Source organism: Humulus lupulus, chromosome 5 (assembly GCF_963169125.1).
Source record: "Humulus lupulus chromosome 5, drHumLupu1.1, whole genome shotgun sequence".
Lineage (NCBI taxonomy): Eukaryota > Viridiplantae > Streptophyta > Magnoliopsida > Rosales > Cannabaceae > Humulus > Humulus lupulus.
The window spans coordinates 96,142,756-96,149,720 of NC_084797.1; positions in this window are offsets into that span (position 1 = coordinate 96,142,756).

A 6,965-nucleotide genomic window follows, 5' to 3' on the forward strand; every position below is an offset into this window, starting at 1 on the left:
TATCCATTTAAAATGCTTAAATCCTCAAATAAACAAGATTGTGACAAGTGTCATGTTCTTAATGGTTCTGGAAGATTCTAGAGTTTCTAGAACTTTCTTTTATTTAAACTATAAATGAACATGATTATGACAAGTGTCATGCTCTTAATGGTTCTATCTAAACCTTAGGTTATAATTAAAACATTTCTATGACCAAAAATATTAATCAAACCTTATGTTATAATAAATATTTCTAAACTATAGGTTAAACTTATAAAATCCATAACTATTGCTACGACTGTCCTACTAAGTCCCGGTTTGAACCAAAATCCACGAAATCTAATATACTACAAACTACTACTGACTATCTAGCTAGCTAAGTAAACATTCTGGGACTCTACACTAGGGGGCAAGTCGCAACCCACTAAGCCAAGTCATGACCCGCCTAGAGATTTTAGTCTGAGAATTGTTTCTAGAATGGGCAAGGTTCAGAGGTTCGAATCTAGGCGCTCGGGACAATTTCTACTACCCGGTTTAGTAGAAATTGGGGTCCTGGAGGCTGGTTTTTATCTCCTAAATATTTATTTGGATTTGAAGTTAACAATTACCCATTGGAGACTGTCACTAGGTTTATCACCAAGGCTCAGGGTTGAGAATAATGCTCGGAACAATTTCATTTTCTCCACTCAGAATTAAAGGTAAGAAAACTGCACCCTTGTGTGGCTATGTTGGGACTGAGATTCCCTGTATTCGAATACATATGCTTTTATAATTATGATAATGCCATGTGAGCATGAAATGAACGGCCTAAGATTGTCGAGGCTGATAATTTGCGCACAAGATGCGGCTCGACCACTGTGACTTGTGGTCAGCTATATAAACACTGGACTCGGCCTAAGTGAGCCGGAGTCAGTGGGTTAAACTATGGGTGCGGCCTAAGGGTGTCAACCCTGAGTATTGTATGATGATTGTGATAAATTTTTTAATATAAATATGTTTACTGTAGTAAATTTGATGCTGATAGCTTGTTGAATATTTGGATGAATGTTTGGTGATTCATGGACTATTATCACTGATTATGTGTCTACTATGGCCTGCTAAATATCTAGTTATCTGTCTTGTGAATTTTTTGTTTATCATTATTGATTATGCTATGCTGTTATGATTTTCTTGATGGGCCTTGGCTCACGGGTGCTACGTGGTGTAGGTAAAGGCAAGGGTAAGATGGACCAACCATGAGTTAAAGGGCTCTGGGGGCAAGGTGTACATTGTCAGTTGCTTGTCCGCCACGACCAAGGGATTATACAGAGACAGAAAACCTAAAATTTATATTTTCCATTAGAATGGCCTTTGGTTATACATAAATTTTGGAGGTTTGTAAATTTGTCCTTTAAACCCTGTTTTTGGGATCCCATGTACTAAACATTTATTTTAATAAAAAGTATCTATTTATGACAAAAATTATTTAACCCTAACTTGTTTATGACTTTAGGTTCATATTTTTATTCAAATGACTTGATTAGCAAGTCTTGCAATATTTTAAACACATAATCTAACGATCTTTGTTATCCAAGGCATTACAACTTGGTATCAGAGCGGTCTAGGTTTAAGGGTTCCTGAAGATTGACTGGATATGTACACTCGCCGCTAAAGACCAGCTCGACTCAGGGTTTGGTAATTGTATATATGTGATTATATGTTTAAATGAGAGAAAGGAATATGAATTCTTTATTACATGATTAATAGGGAGCATGAGATATTGATAGAGCTTGGCCCTTGACTTTTGTGTGATTATATTGAGGTGTGCTTATTATCATTGTTGTGCATATGGATGAATATTTGAATAATTATTTGTGTCTTGATTGCTTGTGATTGGTTGATTTCCAATGGTGGATCATGGAAAGATTGTTACCCTGTCATCATTGTCTGACTGTCAAGTCATTAATTGCAAATAAACTTGGATAACTATGCATCCAAGGCGATCTATACGATTAGCCGGCATAGGGTCTGAGGCTTGAGAGAATGACAAGGCCCAGAACCCTCTGCCAGTCCCTGAGAACTGGCAGCAGATACTTGCAAACATGCAAGCCTGGTTACAGAGCCAGAAAGAGCAGATCCGTCTTCTAAGACAGTAGGCTCCGTCAGGGGGTGCTGCAACTATTTTGCCACCTGCTCTGGCACCAGTTGTTCAGACACCTATGATTGGAAACAGATAGGAGCCCTTGTATGAACGATTCAGGAGGAAGCATCCTCTAACCTTTAAGGGGAAACCAGATCCCTGAAGGCTGAACAGTGGATGCCCTAGATTTCATGAGGGTGGAAGGTAATGACAGGGTGGCATGTGCCACCTATAAGCTGAGAGAGGATGCCCTCATTTTGTGGGAAGTGGTATCACAGATCAGAGATATTTCTACTCTTACTTGGGAGGGGTTCATAGACTTGTTCAGCCAGAAGTACTATAATGTTGCCATCAAGGCAGCGAAAGTAAATGAATTTGTGGGGTTAGTGCACGGAAATATGACAGTTACAGAATACACCATGAATTTTGATAGGCTTGCAAAGTTCGCACCAAACCTAGTGCCTACTGACACAGCTAAGCAGGACAATTTCATCGGAGAGCTCAATGTAATGATAGTCTGAGATGTGAGAATTATAGCAGTACCTAGGTGGACGACTTATGCCCAGGCTGTCGAGAAGGCTCTTACTACTGAGGAGGTGGAGAATAAGATTTAGAGGGAGAACACTGTGAGACAGGAATTCACAGGACAGTGCCTCCACATTCAGGGTCTGGTAGGGGCGGAGGCTCCAAGATCTAAAGAGGAAGGCCCTAGGCCGATCCTGATAAGAGGGGTCGGGTGCTTAGGGTGGCCACCAGGGAGGTGGTGAGACATGGAGAAGCTATCCAGAGTGCACGAGGTGCAAAAGATGCCATCCTGGCGAATGTTAGGCCAAGGCCTGCTATGTGTGTGGGGTGGTGGGACACCACAAGAAGGACTGCTCAACAGTGAAGAAAGGGGAAGTAGGGAAGGTGGAAAGCGTGACTCCAGCTCGAGTGTTCACCTTGACGTAGGCAGAGGCCGAGACTAGTCCCTTGGTGGTAACAAGTATGCTTTCTAGTGCTGGCTCTCCTTTTACTGTATTGATTGACTCTAGTGCTACACATTCATTTGTTTCTAGTAAGGTGATTGATAGATTGTGTAGACCTAGTGAGTATTATACTGCGGGGTTCGGTACTATATTGCCTACAAGGGAACTAGTAGTTTCTAGAAAATGGATTAGAGCATTGCCAGTGATGGTTGATGGTAGGGAGCTATCTGTAGACTTAATTAAGTTAGGTATGGATGATTTCGACATGATTCTTGGGATGGATTGGTTGGTCAGATATGGGGCTACTATTGATTGCACGAAGAAGATGGTGACTTTTGTGCCTGAGGGAGAAGATCCCTTTGTTTTCGCGGGTGCGACACATGAACCACGCATACCCATGATATCCGCTTAGAATGCTAGAGACCTATTACAGGGATATTGTATAGGTTTTCTAGCTAGTGCGGTGGATACCACCAGAGTTTTTCCAGGAGGGTCGGGAGAGACCAGATTAGTTCGTGAGTTCTTGGATGTGTTCCTTGAGGATTTACCAGGGCTGCCCTTGCATAGGGAGATTCAGTTCATCATTGAGTTAGGGTCGGGGACAGAGCTAGTATCAAAAGTACCATATAGAATGACTCAAGCAGAGATGAAAGAATTGAAGATATAGTTGCAGGAACTGCTTGACTTGGGGTTTATCAAGCCCATTTACTCGCCATGGGGTGCTCCGATTTTGTTTGTGAAGAAGAAGGACGGAACTCTGAGGTGTTTATAGATTACAGAGAGTTAAACAAGTTGACCATCAAGAATAAATACCCTTTACCAAGGATTGGTGACTTGTTCGATCAGTTACGGGGAAAGATGGTGTTCTCGAAGATTGATCTTCAATCTAGTTATCACCAGCTGAAGATCAAGGATGAGGATATACCAAAGACGGCCTTCCGAATGAGGTATGGGCATTATGAGTATCTGGTCATGTCGTTTGGTTTGAGCAATGCCCCAGTAGCATTCATGGACCTGATGAACAGGGTGTTCAAGGAAATCTTGGATAAGTTTGTGATTGTCTTCAACGACGACATCCTAGTGTACTCTAGTTCAGAGATAGAACATGAACAACATCTACGACAAGTCTTGTAGAGGTTGACAGAGCCTCGATTGTACGCTAAGTTTAAGAAGTGTGAGTTTTGGCTACCAGAAGTGACATTCCTTGCACATATTGTTGGTGAAGATGGGATTAAGGTGGAGGCAGTTAGAGATTGGTCGAGGCCAAGGAACGCCTTAGAGGTTAGGATCTTCCTCTAGCTAGCGGGTTATTATAGACGGTTTGTGAAAGGATTTTTGAAGATTGTTGCATCGATGACAGAATTGACGCGGAAGAATCTGAAGATCGTCTAGTCAGACAAGTGTGAGAATCGCTTTCAACAATTGAAGTGAGACCTTATCACAGTATCTGTGTTGAGTCTTCCTTTGGAGGGAGGGAAGTTTGTGGTATATTGTGATGCATGGAGACTGGGATTGGACTGTGTGTTGATGCGGAATGAGAATGTTATAGCTTATGCATCATGATAGCTGAAGGACTATGAGCAGTGGTACCCTACCCATGATCTGGAATTGGCAGCAGTGGTATTCGCACTGAAAGTGTGGCTACATTATTTGTATGTAGAGAAAGCGAGATATACACTGATCACAAGAGTTTGAAGTATTTCTTCACCCAGAAGGATTTGAACATGAGGTAGAGGCGTTGGCTAGAGTTGGTGAAGGATTATGATTGTGATATCCCTTATCACCCAGGGAAAGCCAATGTAGTAGCAGATGCATTGAGCCGGAGGGTCCCGGGACAGTTGTTTATCTCTACACGAATATCGAGAGAATTGGCTGATGAGATGTCCAGAGAAAGGATAGAGTTAGTTGTGGGGCGGTTAGCCAACATTACTTGATAGTCCTCTTTGCTAGAGTAGATTAAGGAGGGTCAGATGGTTGGTACACAGTTGCAGGAAGTTATAGGGAAGGTCTTAGCTGGAGTAGCTAAGGACTATTCTATTTCAGAGACTGGGTTGTTACGGTATAAGGGTCGGATATGTGTCCCAATTGATATGGGGATTAGGCGAGAGATACTTGATGAATCCCATACTACACCATACTTACTCCATCCAGGCACTACGAAGAAGAAGAAGGATGTAGTGGTGGCCTGGGATGAAGAAGGATGTAGTGGTGGCCTGGGATGAAGAAGAAGAAGGCTCTACGTAGGTTGTATTGGTGGCCTGGGATGAAGAAGGATGTAGTGGAGTATGTGGCCAAGTGTTTAACCTATCAATAGGTGAAGGCTGAGGATCAGCGACCAGTGGGATTGCTACAACCTTTGGGTATTCCTGAGTGGAAATGCGAGGAGATTATGATGGATTTTGTGGGAGGCTTACCCAGGACCGTGGGGCTACACGACTCGGTGTAACGCCCTGGATAGCCAGGACCGCTACACTGTGTGTTTATAAAGTGCCAGACTCGCTAATCAAGTCATTAAAGTAAAAACGTGTTATTGAAATAGTAGAGGAACTAGGGTTAAAAGCGTTTTGGTCTCAAAAGATACATTTTCATTACTAAACATTGTTTATGTACATGGGATCCCAAAAACGACAGTTTAAAAGCCATTTACAAAAGTTACAAAGTTTATATACATTAACAGCCATACTAAGGCAAAATGAGCAGTTAGGTGATCTCTGTCCTGACACACTCCTCGATCATGGTGATCGAACGACTGGTTATGTACAGTTCACTTCGGAGCTCTCCGCCTCAGGCCTGGTCCAACTTGCCCTTGCCTTTACCTGCACCATGTAGCACCCGTGAGCCAAGGCCCAGCAAGAACACATATCAACAATAGAACATGCACATTTAGCTGTCAAGTCAATCTCACATATGGCATCTCATAAACTTCAAGCATATCGATAGTCAAGTATTTCATATACAAAGCATATCAACTCATATAACACAATGCACAGATGATAACCAGGGCTAGCGCTCTCAAGCTGCCCCCTCTGTTATCCTTTCGTTTCTGGCTCCCAGTGGCCAATTTGCGTCCCATGCGCTAAATTCATGAACGGTACTCTTAGACCGCTTACACGTGTCCCTTGGCATAATACCAACGATGACACCAAACAAATCTCGGGAGCACTTAGTCCCATCGCATTTATACATTCGGGTGCAGTGTTCTTACCTTTAGCTTTCAAATGGGTTAGTTACAGGCGATACTCTTTGAGCGCGATCTGATCCTCGAGCCCTAGCTCAACACCTAGTCACAACCATGAAGAAAGACACCGTTAACAACCTTAAATGAGCTTCCAAGCCAAGTTCTAGTACTCGGAACATTGAACTTCACCAAATATGGTAAAAGACTCAACCCCGAGCACCCTAGGTTAAATTCCCAAGCCTAAAATCTCAAAATCCCAAAATCCTTTAAGCGCCGCGGCATAGGCCACCCATGCCGCGGCATGGCCCCCAAACAGAGCCACCCAAGACACAAAAACAGGTAAGGGCCGCGGCATTGCTTGGACCATGCCGCGGCCCGCCCTCCTTCCTCAGCATGCAACACCCCTTGAAGGGCCGCGGCTCTCCAAGAACCATGTCGCGGCCCGACCCTTCGAACCCAGAAAAAATACCATTTTCAACCTCCAAACCTCACCTAAAGCTATCCCAAAGCCCCCAAACCAAAACCAATTAACTCCCAACCTTTTTAACATGATCTAAGCAACATAATTCCCCAGAAAACACAGCCCAACACACTTCAATTTCTTCCTTCCAACTTCTGAAATCCAAACCCAAAGAACTTAAAACCAGCCATGCTAACCCCCAAATTCAACCATCAAATTGTAATTTAAACCTTACCTCAGTTGCAGAATCGATTCTCCAAG